This window comes from Pelobates fuscus, chromosome 4 (genome assembly GCF_036172605.1).
Source record: "Pelobates fuscus isolate aPelFus1 chromosome 4, aPelFus1.pri, whole genome shotgun sequence".
Lineage (NCBI taxonomy): Eukaryota > Metazoa > Chordata > Amphibia > Anura > Pelobatidae > Pelobates > Pelobates fuscus.
In genome coordinates, this window is record NC_086320.1 from 100,706,957 (window position 1) to 100,724,049 (window position 17,093).

At 37.3% G+C, this 17,093-nt stretch overlaps 1 protein-coding gene across 2 annotated transcripts in view; it reads right to left on the reverse strand.

Moving 5' to 3' along the window:
* MAPRE2 (microtubule associated protein RP/EB family member 2) overlaps window positions 1–17,093 on the reverse strand; it is a 198,156-nt gene that overhangs the window by 111,480 nt on the left and 69,583 nt on the right. For both annotated transcript variants that reach the window (XM_063451427.1, XM_063451426.1), the window contains exon 3: window positions 4,584–4,627. The gene's annotated coding sequence lies outside the window, so the exon portion shown is untranslated. The remainder of the gene's footprint in view (window positions 1–4,583; window positions 4,628–17,093) is intronic.

Genomic DNA, 17,093 nt, shown 5'->3' on the forward strand with positions numbered 1-17,093 from the left:
GCACAACACAGCAAAAACGTGGCTTTCATCTAATGCCACAAAGGATCTCCAGCAACTAACAGACAGTGACACAGCAGATATTGGCTGGCTTGGCCACTTGGTGCTTAGCAGATGCTAAAATTTAAAACCAGTCAATATGTTTTAAAGTTCCTTGTATTCTGGTTCAGGCTGAGAGCCAGACACTGCACTGCTTTCTCTGTGAATCTCGCCAGTTAGCAGGTCTCCAGCTGGCTATAGCTTGCACAAAGTCCTATTGATAACCAGTCAAGCTTTCTACGCCTCTCATGAGGTGAAACATTCTGGGAGAAAGCATTGTGAACATTTTATTCTTTCTTTTCCTTCAAAACACTCAGCAGGTCGCTAGCCAGTATGAAGATGGTGGAGATCACGACTTGGCCATTAATTGTACAATTAAATGCTTACCCCTCTCCACAAATTGCTATATTCATATATAAATGCTAGGAACAATGATTACAATGGACCTGTTGTCATTCTGCTTCAATTATAACAACAGCTTGTAGTTACAAAAAAAAATAAAATAAACAAAGTCGTGTTGAATTTTGAAACTTTTTCTATTCTTATAGTTCGAGAAGTTTAACGTTGTATTTGTTTATTTTGAAAGTGTACATTTCATTTAATCATGCTGTTAAAATGTACATATATCAATGCCAGCTGTTCTAGTTTAGACTGGTTCGCAGCAAGACTTTTAGTTTTATACGCATTTGATAGAAGACACCAGAACTGCTTTTATTTATATAAAAAAGGGCCTCTGCTGATTGGTCGGTTCATGTCCTTACACTGTCAGACCACACCTTCCACGCAACAAACTGTGAGGGCCAGTAAATGAAAATGACATGTATCTGCCAAGACAGATCTTTCACAGTTCTACAAGACTTACAAACTTCCTTATAGGTCTTATGGTTCCTTTTGTGTATGGATGGCATTCTCTACTTTTAATTTCTGAAACTGTAGTACTGCATTCTTTACTATTCTCTAATAAAATTTGAATTGTGAAAACACAATCACAGAAACTTGAGAACGCTTTTAAAGTCATACTTTATTACTATTTTCTTGTTTTCTCATGACAGTACATAACACAGAAAATGAAATAGCAATAAGCCAACAGTAATTGTGCTTAATTCTGATGGTATACACATAAAAAAAAAAACTAAAAAAAAAACAAAGGAAAGGACAGTGAAGAAACATCGAAGAAGTAGAGATTTGGAAACAGTGGTCCTCATGCAAAAATTTTAGATTTACGTTTAGCAAAATCAATATTAAACAAATGTATATTAAAAAAAGTCTTTGCAATAAATAAGATAGGAACAGATCCATTGAAAAGCAATTTTAAAACATGTGACCCTGGAATTAAGTTATTTTTAATTAATTTATTAGAGAAAGACCAATTCAATTATTTCTATTGAATAAGTGAAAGAACACTGCATAACAATATATCTATACACGCGTCTCTCTTGAGATTAAAATAATGGAAGCAGTAGCGAATGTAGGAACAATATGTGGTGGGGGGAGCGCACATAAGCTACTACAGTCAGATACCAATTTCCACTGAGGAGTGGGTTAACGTGCCACTATTGCTATCGGCAAACAACAAATATGCACACAATTTACAGTACCACTTAGAATTATTGTTCTGTGATAGCTAATGACATCTCTTTTTTTTTTTTTTATCTTTGAACTGTTTAGCAGATACCTCCTATCTGCTCTCTTAATGTGGGTTTGCAATATTTAAAGACACCAAATAAGATTGCTAGCTGCTAAAAATCACCCTATTTTGGTATCCTTAAATATGGAAATCCAACATAAGGGTACCAATTTATGAATAATGGGGGAGGGCTAATTTGAAGTGCCAAATCAGATTTGTGATATCAATTATTTCCTATAATATTTTAAAAGCATATGTAGATATAAGTATAATCCTCCCCCCCCCCCCCTTGTTTATTATACACCCACTCACTACTAAAATCTCCTTGGGTCTCTATTTCACTCCTAGGCAGCTTATGCCAATTCAGAGTTGCTTTGTGAATAAGCATATCGCTATGGAAACACAGAGTCAGCTGACCATTATTAAATTATGCTTTATTGAGGGTGGTGCTGCCTTGTAAATGAGCTTTGGATGAAGCAACACTGTGTCAGCTACAGCTGCTTGAGAGTCATTTTTACAACTACAGGTATCACTTAAGTCTGTCAAAATAAATATTTATTGGCAAAAATAAGCTAATTTAATTTTCTCTGAGTGCCAAATAAAGCTTTTAGTAAATATTTTATACATATCAGAAAGTTAATGATATGGCTACTAAAACCAATTATTTTTCTTTAATTTTCCCTTTGAAGAGGGAAAAAAAATATATGTTTTCATTCATCCATTAAAGGTTCAAACTCCAAAGGCCTAAAACACTCTTTTTTTCATTTTACAAAAAAAGTAGGTTTCAATAGAAATTGGCACGTTTATAAATACTGTAAATCTTGTTACTACCCCCTGGCTGTCAGTCAACCGGTCCTGTACTTCCTGGTTTGGTTAGCTCAAAGGAGATAACCACATGAGGCAGGCAATTGCCCAGATCACCTGCCTTGCAAACACTTCTCATTAAAGGGATACTCCAGGCACCCAGACCACTTCTGCCCATTGGAGTGTCACATACTGCAGTGCCCTGCCTTGGTAGAAAAGTAGTTTGCTTTATAATGTAAACTATTGTGTTATATCTTGTTCTATCCTCTACATAAACATCTTACAACTGTAAAAAGTTATGGACATTAAAAAAAAATGCAGCAAGATAAAGCCATACTATTTTTATCAAACAGAGATAATATGACAATCTTAAACACACAAAGTTTACAAAATGGAAACCACTAACATAGTACTGTAAAAACATGCCATATAGTAATAACAATAATAATAAAGAAAAAGAAAAAAATATTGCTGATAATCATATTTAGTTTTAAATGAGTAGAATAAGCATATTTATCATTATCAACATTATCAGGTTCTGTATTTGTGGCAATGTTAAGAAAAACAATCCCACATTCTACACTGATAAACTAGCTTTGCTTTAATTCTAATTCCTGGAGATACACATTGCAACAAATGTATCATATACATTTTCAATTCATGGTTAGAAAATAAACATGCTGAACTGTAGAGGCAAGTGATCTATAAATCCCATCAACGCACCCACCCTGACTTGGAAACGTACAAAAACAGCCAAGAACCTTCTAAAAAGGATTACAGCTCAGTAGGACATAATATATACATAATTTATTACAGTGCAGAAATGTGCAAAGCAAATGTGGAAGCCTAGCATAAATTGCATTCCTAAAAAAAATGACAGCATTGATTTCTAATCTTGGCAACCCTGATTATTGTGATGTACATTGCAAATAATGCTCAACCAGCTTTGGTATTATAAAAGATCACATGTACACAAAACATACTGCATCTCAATTTCCATAAATCCATTTATTGTGTGGATTTATGTATAATTTCTATGCCTCGATTGGGCAAAATTTACACTTAGAGTATCTAAATGTTGGAATATAACTTGAGTCAGGCACATCAAGTCTATGCTGACCCTATTAGGGCTTCTGAATGTCACAGTAATCCCATGTAAATCTGTCCATCAAAGAAGGGGATCAACAGCAATGCACCCCTACTTATATGGTTGTAGCAATTTGTCCTTACCAATTCAACCTTATACCACTTTTCAAAGACTAGTTTAATGAAGTGGTTTTGGTACATTGATCATGCCCCTGCAGCAAAACTACTAAATTCTCTGACATTTGAGAGTTATAGGGACACTATAGTCACAAGAACCACTACAGCTTAATGTAGTGGTTCTGGTGTCTATAGCCTGTCCCTGCAGGCTTTTTAATGTAAACGTTGGTCATTTTAATTTTATGGTGTAAAACTATTGCAAAGCATAGAAACAAAGTTTGGTAAATGCAATATATTTTTAATGAAAAATTAATATTTTTATTAATTTATTTTTATATATCTCGTTCACGTTCAAGAGGCTCCAAGTGGTTTTTGCGCAATGCAATAAGATTTTAGCAGCTGAGTCATCCGTACAACTAATCTGGACCATCTCACTCAAACCATTTTCTACAATAACATGAATATAATGATAATGACTCAGGGTAGAAGTGGAGTGTGGATTGTCGTTAATACTGATTCGCTATAACTAGCGGGTGGGAAGGCCATCATCTCAGAGGTGTGATATTTGGGGACGGTCAAGATCACAGGTACACCAATCTTGCATTCGGGCTTGTCTAACCACAAAAAAGTAGACAGTGGTAGTTTGCAGACCTTGGATGACTCATTCCAAACCCCAGGCTTCTAATTTTAAAAGCATGTCTTCAGACAGCGGACAAAGGATTGAACCCATATGTTGGGCCCAGACGCTGGGATGCAAGTTTCTCACATGTCTCTAGTAAATGTAGCCAACACTTGGGGCTCTGGGCCAACAGTTCACTGAACCATGAAGCCAGGAACTCCTGACATTAACCCAAATTCTCAACTAATGGCCTGCTGTACGATCAAAAGGCATTTACAATATATGCTTTCTTACCTGTATATAAAGTCTGTAAGACACTGCTAATAGGACTGTAAAACCTGAAATAAAAAATAAATGCATTGTTAAGCCACGTCATAGGAACAGCAGTAACATGTAAAACATGATCCTTTTTGCGTATTGGAATTTGTGGTCTACCAAACTCTGATAGGAGGTGGCAAATTTAAAATTATTTCCCACCAGTGTACTGAACATTTGAATCGAATGACATTACGTTTCATTTACAGTCAGTACAGTAATATAAAAAGTGCTATAAAAAAAAAAAGAAGTAAATTCAGAGATGGAGGAGATTACTTTTTCCCCCAATTAGATTTTCATTGAAATTACAACAGTAAAAATACAATGACAAGTAAATGGTTAACAATATTACATATCATATTATTATTAATATAATGTATTTATAAAGAGTCACATTCCATGTATACAATTGGTACAATTAAAAAGACACAGTCCAATATAAATAAGATATAATACAAAGAAATATAGGAGGAGTCGGGAGATGAGGGCCCTATTACTGTGGGAATTTACTATCATATGGATAAAGTGTCCTGTAAGGATGCAGTCATCGTGTCCACAGTACTGGGTTCATTTAATAATCACCGGAGAAAAGGTTGGGTGGGAAGATTTCCAGTGTTTTGGCAATGCACGGTCCAGTAGCTGTGCAAAAGATAAGCTTATTAGTTGGTGATGGGTAGTCTGAGAGTAGGTACGGCCAGTTAAGCAAAGATGTCCAAGGATTAGGGTCAATATCAACTGGAAGAGCCACACCAAGTTCTTTGACTATCCGTGCCCACAGTTGTGCTACATGGGGACAGGTCCACCACATTAAGATGGGAGCCAAAAGCTCCCCAGCCTTGGAAGCACAACATGGAATGAGATCAGGACTACTACTACCTGTCAGAAATGTATATGCGTTCTCTCTCAGTAGAGCGCGTAGATTGAGATCATTTATTCATACAAACATGTATTCCTAATGCTATAGTGTTCCTCTAGCTATTTAGGCATTCCCCCCCTTGCCGGTAAGGTTGGAAAGTTGAGCTTTACTTACCTTTCTAGTCTCGCTGTGGCCTCTCTGCAAACCTGACGGAGATCATCAAGACTGATTATCTCAGCCAATTTAATGCTGCTCTAGAAACAGCATTTGATTGATATCAGAGTCTGACTCACTTCTAAAGGTAAGACAGCGACTAGCTGTGGATTTATCCCTTCACTGGAAACAATGAAGTTTCTACAAAATGCAATGTTTTACACTGCAGGGTTAAAACTAAAGGGCCATTGCACCCACACCACTTCATTGAGATAAAATGGTCCATGTACCTTTAGTGTTCCTTTAACATCACTATAATAAATGCATATGCAGATACCACACTAGAAATGCATTTCCTCACACACACACACACCACAACACATTTAGTACATTAGATGATACAATATAAAACATTTCGATATATTAAAACTGCATAAGACACTCATCTATTTTCTTCATGAAAATAAGAATCGGATACATATAAAAGGCCACGTAATGCTATTTATGCCACAGAGAAGAAATACCAAGGTTGTGTTAATCTTTGATAAATGAACAGCTTTCAAATATCACAATTCTATAATAAACATACCACTGGCAATTAAAAGGACTCGCCAAGTACTGTAACTACTACAGATTATTGTCATTGTTGTTGTTTTAGAATGTCATGGTGCGGTCTCTCTGGTTTGAGTAAAACCATTTAAGAAAAAACATAGGACTCCAGGAAAGCTCCCTGTGTACTCATCAGTGGTGGAGGGATCAACAATGATTCAACTATCCCAAAATCCAGCGTTGAAATAATGCATGCACATACAGTACAAACCATTTAATTGATAATGAGTAAATTACATTTCCTTATTCTGATATTGCAAGATGAGAAGGTGGGCTTTGGGTGCTGCAGAATTCTCCATTTATTTCAAAACTTTTTTTTTTTTTTTATTCTTTATTTTTGTTGTGCAATAAATCATCACAATCTGACATGTTGAAAGCGTACTCTTTGCATTACTCAGCATCGCACAGGGACAGCCCTGTAGAAGCGTATGACATGCGTCCATTGAAACAGAGTTTTTAACAACAATTTTTAACATGAACCTAGGTATCACTAACACTTATTTAACATTCTAGATAAGACATACAGTATTCCATCTCTTACTTCGAATGCAGGGTTCGCTGTATCTTGCGAAGTGTCGGCACCACTCCCTATAGGAGAGGTTCGTGGTAGCCAACAGGAGAAAAGAGTGAATGGACAGAGTAAGAAAGTATAGAGAAGAGGCAAGATGGGGCTTTGGAAGCACGAGGGAGGAAGCCGCGGGGGAGAGAGGGGGAGAGTTGGAAACTTTTTTAAAAATAGGTAGGAAAAAAACTGGAGAGATTACACCCACAGCTTCCTACCATCAAGACCACTGCAATACGCAGTAGGTGCAACTGGCTTTCCCACTCAATATTATTCACATACATCAGCGCTAAGAGTCAACATTATAGATGCAAAAACGTACACGTATTAGGAAATTTTTTTAAACAAATACAGCGTATCCCAGCTTTAATGAGTGCCAGAAACGTCTTAATCTGCCTGTAGACATGTATCATAAGAACTTGCCAAAAGCCCAGTAGGCCAGGAGCCAGATGTGAAATGAAATCATGTTTAGGTGATGCAAGCCACCAATTCATGCAACACTATACTTGACGGACCAGAATTTAAATGTGAAACTTTTTTTCCCTTACGATTAATATGATAAACCAGACAGTGAGATCGCCAAGCTCAGGTAATGTTTAAAACACATTTGGATTTAAATCACTCGGTAAAGAAGGCGTGTTACATTTGTAACATTTTAAAAACGCTGACATGCTGTCATGTTGCGTGTTCTTGCCTGTAATTAAAGTGTTTCGTTCTGAGTCTTTGGAAAGTGTTCGTCTCACTTTGCAAGAACAATCCAACATTTTCTTTACTTACAATGTCACACTGGCTGACTCAGCCATTCTACTACCTGTTAAATTAATTGATATGGTTTAGCAAATATGCCAGGAATTATTCTTTCCCACTAACAAGTTGCCATCCTGCTTCCAAATAAAAAATCCACTATATAACTAGATTTCAGAATTTTAAAACAATTTCATTTGTGCCCTGCATTGGTGGGGGTCCACCAACCTCCATTATCAACCACAGGTTTCTCCCTATAATTGATATTGGAGGTTGGCAGACCCCCACCACAGTGCTCTAACTTGTTTGCTACTTGTGTGCAGCACTCTGCATTTTGGCTACAGATCATGAGAATTAGGGTTTATAAATTAGATTTTTGAGTTAGCCGCCTGAGAGTTGGGTTTTATCCAGTGGATTATTTTATGACCTGTTTAAAATTGCCACAGTGTTATAATTCATTCAAGCATAACAAGGGAATAAAATATGTATGGACAAATAGGACTGGGATCGCTGGGCTATTGCCAATGTATTGAATGCATGAAAAGCATAAAACAGGAACCAACACTATCAACACAGAATTTTCCAACCATAGGATATCAGAAGAAGACTGTTATAAATCCATCTATTTATTCTGCTCCTTGTACCCAGGTTCCGTCTTACCTTTCCATTTTCAAATTCTTTAAAACCATTGGGAATCCCTAACTCAGATACCTAGTCTCCTTGGCTGCTTAACATGAAAGAGTCCATCTGGTTGCCTGTGGAACAGCTGTGAGGGGTTGAACCAAAGCACTGTAATCAAAGCTCATTATTTAAATGAATGAGCTTTGAAGATTGCAGGGACTTCGTACTTTAACCATAACCACTTCAACCAGATGAAATCATTTTGGTGCTTAGAGTTATCTTTTAAAGGATGTCTCAGTTGCAACAAACTATATAACATGCATCGCTAAGCAGTGGTCGCAAAAGACAAGAGTGCCACTGGGTCCTGGCTGTTCTGCATGTTACAGAGGGCCCAGCAGCGGAAGTGCAGCTGGGGCCCACACGCAAGGAGGAGCCACACACTTAAGATCTGTTCGGCAGCAGTGCTGGGAAGAATCGTGTACAGATCACTTCTTCCCAGCCTATCAAAGAAGGATGGGGAGGCAGAAAAGGAGGCAGCGAGAGGAGGCCCTAAGCCAGATCCCACTAAACCCATAAGCCACACCCCTTCATCCCTCAAATATGGAAACAGAATGTATAAATGACCTGTATGAGTGAGAGTACCTGTGTGTGTATGTGTAGCTGTGGATGGGTACGCGTGTATGTGTGTGGCGGTGTTTGTGTACATACATCATAGCATTCAAACACCAACACTACACACAAAAACTACATAGAAATCCAAATCAGACTGCAAAGGCCAACGCTACACACATATACACCCCTACATTCACACAAACAAACTAAATACAAAACATGCTTAAATACTGACAAATGCAACCCTGCAAACATTGGCAAATTGTAGATCCACAGCTGACAAATTATTGTGGGAGTTGTACGACCCGTGAGGATCAACCTTTAGGCCATTTTAGCGCTAACGGGGACCCTACAAAATGTCTTACAACAGAACCACCTTTAGATTAGTTCCCAATACTGTTCCAAGGACGGTGACACACAAAACAAGGTTTGGTTTTTTTTTTCACTGTGAAATTAAATATTAAGTTACTGTTTGACTGAATAAAAATAAATGCCCATGATAAATAATAATAAAAAAATGTTACAATTACAAAATCAAACACAATTCCAATCCTAAAACATTATAGCAGATTTACCATATAGCATAACCTTGTAGTAAAAAACTTTTCAGGAACATTATAATCATTGTATGTAATAGTTTAATGTACGTCACACAAAAAATTAAAATAAAGCTACAAATTGAAAAGTGAAGAAAGTACCATAACAGCATTGGTGTAGCAGAGATATTCCTTAACATGATACCTAATGTAGGCTCACTGTCACACCCTGTAATAATATGGCTATCGCCTCAGAAAACACACCACCCACTGACTTCAGCGTTTAGTTTGGTCTACAAGAAGATTGATGGATTCGATGAGGCTTAACCACTGAGGGTGAATTGCTTTGCGATTACTTAACAAATGTGGGCTGCTAGTAAAAGTTTAATAATATTATTTCATAATATAAAAATTAAAAGATAACATTGTTATGCAACAGAACATGTAAACACTGTAAGATACCTTCCTGAGAAATGAAAGGCAGCCTCCAGACATTAAGTACATAGTCAGACATATTAAAACCTAAATGGATTCCTTCTCTATTGTTTATTATGAGGTCAGCTATACCAGCTGTTGAATCCCTCCCAAAAGTAGCATACATTTAACTCATAATTTAATGTTTAAAAAAGTAAAGCCATCCCTGTTGCTTGCTATGTGTTACACCGGGGCGGCCAACGTTGGCACATAGCATTTCCCAGAATTCTCTGTATGCCTGTCAGAGAATTCTGGAAACATAGCCCAACAATTGCTGAACAGCTGGAGAGGCAAAACTAGGCACTTCTGTTCTGCATAATCACACTAGTATTTACAGCATTCACGGGGATAAATTAGAATATCAATACTACTGTTAATGAAAAAGAGAGAGAAAATAATGCTAAATGACACTTTTTATCCATAGGATGGCATAGAGGCAAAGCACTATATAATATAAGAAATACCCTTTTTTACAGCCATCTTTGGTTTGTGACATTTTTCCCTTCCCAATACACATGCATAGCATCCGGAGCTTTAGTTAAGTAGCTTCAGTTTGGAGATACCTTGGGGTATTTAGTAGGATCAATGACCCCTGGAGACCACAGAATATTATGTTCCAGATTCAGCTTCATGGAGAGGGACAGATAAGCACTCATCCTCAGGAGAATGGTCTATACTACAAAGCCCATTACCTAATGTCAATAACCATTATTACCGGCTGTATCATCTGCTGCAATATCGGTTTATACACAGATCTTCATGCTCATTCAGAACTCCTGATGTCCAGTGCAACCATATCAGCACCTACATCCGATAAATCTGCCTCTATTGAGTTCAAACTGCACAAACACATTGCCAATACAAGGTGTGCCAAACAGAGATAACTGTATGACCAAATATTTAATCTGAAAAACAGAGGCCCATATTCTTGTAAGGCTGTCTATAGGTAAAAAAATATATAATGTAACATATAAGTAACAGAAATACAATTCTATAACGCAAACGGAGTATGTAATCATTCTTGGATGGTTCATGTGAAGTATTGTGGGGGGGGGGGGGGGGGGAGGGCGTTGAATACGCCACATTATTTAAAGAAAAAGGAAACTCCACAAAGAAAAACAAACAAATTAGCAAAACTGGTTTTAAAATTAGGAGATGAGAAGTGAAAAGAACACTGAGGATAAATGGATCACCTTCCAACAAATATTAGAAAGGTACATTCCCCCCCCCCCTCCCCGCCCTTCCTTTCCCCACCCTATTCCTCCATCTTTGTCTATCTTTTCTATCTATAATTTTCTCGTTCATAACCGAAAAATAAAGTTGACAGCCAGTAGCTGGACATACAGAGGAATACTGACAGGCATGCATTATTGCTAGAAGAAGTAAACGGTGGTTCCTAGGCAATCACTACACGCAGATTTCTAAGACACAACCCCTTAAAACTAAAGAGGACGGCCAGTAGCTGGACATACCGAGATATTCTGACGGGCATTCAAACTTGCAATACTGTACCCTGTATGTTGTATATATGTTATTGGATATGCATTATATGATGTCATCGATGCATGCGCAATGTTCCCTGCCGACAACATCGACTTCTTGCACCATGTATGCTGTTCTCTATGTCAATGGATGCGCATTATGTGATATTCCCGATGTAGGTGCAGTATTCTCTGTCAACAAAACCTAAGTATTGCACCGTGGAAGACGTATTCATGTCAATGGTTGTGCGTTGTGCGATGTTTTCGATGTATGTGCATTATTTCCCGGCAACAAAACCGAATTACTGCACCACGTATGATGTATTTATGTCAATAGATGTGCATTCTGTGATGTTCTCGATGTATGTGCATTATTTCCTGTCAACACAAATAAAGAATAAAAAAAATAAAAAAAAAGAAAGGTACATTTCTCAGTATGTACCATTGGGAAATAAATATAAAAGAAACAAATTAAAACCAATGTGGCTTACTAGAAAAGTAAAACAAGAGATTAAAAATAAGAAAAGGGCATTTAAAGCATTTAAATCGGACAAATCAGATGCATCTTATAAAAGATATAAGGAAGCAAATAATGCGTGCAAAAAGGCAATTAGACTTGCTAAACTTCAAAATGAAAAAATGATAGCTAAAGAGAGCAAAACCAACCCTAAAGCATTTTTTAAGTACATAAATTCTAAAAAACCCAAAAATGAAAGTGTAGGTACACTATAAACTGAAACGGGGGTGTTAGTCAATGAAGACCAGGAAAAGGCAGGAATTTTAAATAACTATTTCTCCTCTGTATATATTAAGTAAGAACCCATGGCAATAGATGTGCAAATGATTGCTACTAAAAACTTGCAGAATAATTGTAATTGGTTAACTCAAGACAAGGTGCTGCAGCAACTAAAGAAAGTTAATATAAACAAAGCTCCAGGGCCTGACGGTATCCATCCACGTGTACTTAAGGAACTAAGTGTAGAAATAAGTGAACCTCTGTTTTTAATCTTTCAGGATTCTTTTCTTTCAGGAAGTGTTCCGGAGGATTGGAGGAAGGCAGATGTGGTTCCTATATTCAAAAAGGGTTCAAAATCCTTGCCTGGAAATTATAGACCTGTGAGCTTAACTTCTGTAGCTGGTAAAATATTTGAAAGGTTATTAAGGGATTATATTCAAGAATTCCTTGAGAAGAACATGGTTATCAGCAAAAATCAGCACGGTTTTATGAAGCACAGGTCGTGTCAAACTAACTTGATTGCATTCTACGAAGAAGTAAGTAGAAGTATAGATCAGGTTGTTGCAGTGGATGTGATCTATTTGGACTTTGCCAAGGCATTTGATACAGTTCCGCACAGAAGATTAGTGTTCAAACTCAAGGAAATCGGTCTAGATGAAAATGCTTGTTCTTGGGTAGAACATTGGCTTAAAAACAGAGTACAAAGAGTTGTCATAAATGGTAAATTTTCAAGCTGGACAGAGGTGGCAAGTGGTGTCCCTCACGGGTCTGTTCTGGGACCCCTTCTATGTAACATGTTTATAAATGATCTTGAAGACAGCATTGAAAGTCATGATTCAGTGTTTGCAGATGACACAAAACTTTGTAAAATAATACAATGTGAGCAAGATATTACTTTGCTGCAGAGGGATTTTTTTTTTTTTTTTGGAAAATCTATTTATTGAGAAATTTGCGAAGACGACAAGGTCAAACTGAAAGGACTCGCAGGTCCAGCATTGCAGAGTAAACAACATAAGAGAGCAGGTAGACATTATTAATAAGTGTTTACCAGTTAATCAATAGCAGTATATGCAGTATCATATAATACAGTGACTGGACCTGGCCCTACATAAGCTTAACTTCAACATATGAAAAGATACAAGCGGGAGTAGCCCCGCACAATAAACTACTTTATACACTACATCCTGGAGTGTTTGCAGAGGGATTTAGATAGACTGGAGGACTGGGCACTCAAATGGCAGATGAAATTTAATGTTGAAAAATGCAAAGTTATGCACTTCGGCGTAAAGAATACACAAGCAACGTATACCCTTAATGGAAGCGAATTAGGGATAACAACACACAAAAAGGACTTGGGAATTGTTATAGACAACAAACTATGCAACAATGTGCAATGTCAATCAGCAGTGGCCAAGGCCAGTAGGGTATTGTCATGCATGAAAAAGGGCATTCATTCTCGGGACGAGAATATCATTTTGCCTCTTTATAACTCACTGGTAAGACCACACATTGAATATGCTGTGCAATTTTGGGCACCTGTTCTAAAGAAGGATATTATGGCACTAGAAAAAGTGCAGAGGCGGGCTACAAAATTAATAAAAGGAATGGAACATATCAGCTATGAAGAACGGTTAACAAATTTAAACCTATTTAGTTTAGAAAAACGTCGCCTGAGAGGGGATATGATAACATTATACAAATATATTCGAGGCCAATACAAACCATTGTGTGGAAATCTATTCACAAACCGGACTTTACATAGGACACGAGGCCATGCGTTTAGACTGGAAGAAAGAAGATTTTGTCTAAGGCAAAGGAAAGGTTTTTTTACTGTAAGAACAATCAGGATGTGGAATTCTCTGCCTAAAGAAGTGGTTTTATCAGAGTCCATACAGATGTTCAAACAGCTAATACTTGCAAAAACAGAATATTCAAGGATATAATCTTTCAATGTATGGTAATAACTGCTTGATCCAAGGATAAATCTGACTGCCATTCTGGGGTCAAGAAGGAATTTTTTTCCTAGCTTGTTGCAAAATTGGAAGTGCTTCAAACTGGGTTTGTTTGCCTTCTTTTGGATCAACCGCAAAAAACATATGTGAGGAAGGCTGAACTTGATGGACGCAAGTCTCTTTTCAGCTATGTAACTATGTAACTATGTAACTATATACCGATACGGTAAGACCACCTGGCCCATTCACTTATCTACAAGATGCCATCTTAAAGCCTAGCGCTTGGAAAACAGCCCGAGCACTCATACTTGATAGTATTAAAGTCTCACTCTTAAAATATATGGGATGAAGGTACAACTTTCATAAACCCCCTCCTCTGTAAAAGCTGGGTCCAACCTTAAATTTCGGAGAATGTGATAAGTAGGAAGAAAATCTCTTGGTTCTCCTGTGCTGATATCTGCACAAGTTAAAGGAATTAGGAGGCTACAGTTTCTATATGCCTTGGTTAAAGGAAACCATCATTGAACAGAACAGAAATTACAGTTTAGTAGTTATACCCACAATGAAAACATGCATGCATCTCTTTCTGCATTTCTATTTTATTGGAAGTATATCTAAAAACAGCATGCAAAAGCTGCAGTTCTTTTGTCTGCAGCCTTTGTAAGACCTCCCTCCCACCCCCCCCCCCCGGACTTTATTTGGTTGTCCAATCACAGACTTCCCAATGCAGCTCAATGAGAAGCCTCTGTGCTGGAGCGGCGAGCTAATGTGCTAGCCCTGCACTGCAGTAGCACGAGAACTCCCTCTCAATAGCATTACATTCTCACTCATAAACATACGGGTTGACGGAACAGCTTTCAGAAACCCTTTCTTCAGTTACAGCAGGGTCAAAACCTAAATTTCGGTGAATGTAATAAGTATTAAGAGAAGCCCTGCTCTGATAACTGCATGAGTTAAGGGGATAAGGAGCCCATAGTTTCTATCTGGGCAGGGGTCTCCAGCTCTCTCTCTAAGCTGTAGGGTATGAGAGGCACCTGGCAGACCCTTAGTAAGAAACCAAGCTATTCTAAAATTATTTAACTCCTTACAATGTGGGGATGCCCGGGCTGGTTAGTAAAAAGTTTTTCTCTTTAAATCAAACGTTTTAGAAAATAAGTAATTTTATAAATCACCTTCTGGCTGTGAGACTGCTTGGAAGAGATTCGAGTCTCACTCACTTTAGTTGAAAGTGGAAGTGAATCCAGAAGAACTGGATTCAATACTTTTCATGCGAAGCGTTGCATTAGTGGATTGCAGCAATTGCCAGACGTGTTGTATGTTCACAATGATTCTCTATGAGCTTTGAACTGAGATGATCACGATTGGTGGTCTCATTTTGAGTGGGACAGCCTGCAGGTAGATGACTGCCTTGGATTAAAAACAAGTTTATCTTCTTTTTCTATTTGTCTTTTATGATAAAGGGGGTCCTCTAAATATTTATAAAGCACATTTAAATATATATAATCATTATTAACATTGTAATGTTTTCTTTTTTCGTAGTGGGTCTCCAGCCGTATTTTTGGGCTAAAAATAGTGTGAACAGGAAATAATATTCCGTTCACATGTGTAGCCGCAACACCAAATTATCTCAGAAATGCCAAAAAATATTAGATTGTACCTGTGAGACATTACATTGTTAAATTAACTGAATTCTTGCCCCGGTGCTGGACTTTTCCCAATTATGGATAATGTGTCACAATAGGTCCATGTAGGTCCGCACACATAGATACAGTAATCCCAAATAATCCACAGAAAAATGATGTATACAAATAGAGTGCACATTTATTGATAAAAAAAAAAAGTATGCATATCAAAAAGTCATGGTATCATGGGGTCACTGCATCCCTCAGAGATGCTACAGGTAGTACAGGCATATCACACCAAAACACTGTAGTACACTGAGATGACACAAATTTCCCAGGAAAAGAGGGAAAAAAATGTTTGGAAAATATCAATTTGCCGTACTACCTGCAACTGCCACACAGGGGAGAGACAACCCAGAAGACTACCCCAAAAAAGAGTGTGAAAGCCCTGGATGCGTTTCGCACCTTCCTTGGTGCTCTCTCTATTTTTAGGCCTCGAGGATTCTGCTTTTTTTTAGAAAGATACAGCATAGAGATCTGATTGTCTACTTCGTGTTCATTTGATTATTCTCTTATTATTTGATCTCTCGGAGGGATGAGAGGAAAGCCCCGACCTATTTTTTTAATAACAATGTCTTTTTTCAATTTTCATTTTCTCAAGTTTTTGTAAAAACAAACGTATATATTTTGGAATTATTTTTTTTGTCATTCAGTGTGGTTAGGCGTTTTGTTTCAATCAAATAAAAAAATTAAAATGCTGCTTACTTTTATCATATTTTAATGTAGTATTAATATTACAGTTATAAATGTACTCTTTTCTAACTGTCTCTGTCCAGCTACCATACCATACTGAAAATTGGTCTGCAGCTCTCAATTTTGGGATTCTGAGCAGCATATGCCTCTTATCCCCTTTTCACCAGCCTTCGTAATTTCATCATTACCTTACACGACCTAGAATGTTGAAATTTTGTTCTCTTTAGTTATGCTACACATTCCAGTCAAACTGACTATTTAGTCTGCTGTTTCCCCCCCTTTTTGTTCATAAGAACACACAGCTCATCACTCACTATGCCGTAAGTATAGCTGCCCCATGAAATATATTGTATATTGTCCCTATTCTTAAAGTTACGTTCTGTATACTTGACGTCATTACTCTTTGAGCAGGCTTCTAGAGTTTAAGGTTTAGTTTCAAAGTAAGTTGTGGTTCCAGTTAATTTTGCGGTTAACTGTCACACACCTTATTACATTTCCTGATGCACCGAAATAATCTTACCTTCCGTGATATTAATAAAATAAAAATAAAAGTATGTTAAGAATGGGTGGGGAGGGAAAAGGCAGCCACAATACATGCTTATAGCTCATTTTACATGTATGAATGATGCATAGAGCCCTCTCAGAGCACATTAAATGATTGGTTAATGGGTTAACATTAAGTCAATAATAGGGGTATGGAAAGTACAATCAACCCATGACCTATGTTTTTAAGTTTTTTTTTTTTATATTCTTTATTTTTGAGAAGACAGCACTATTT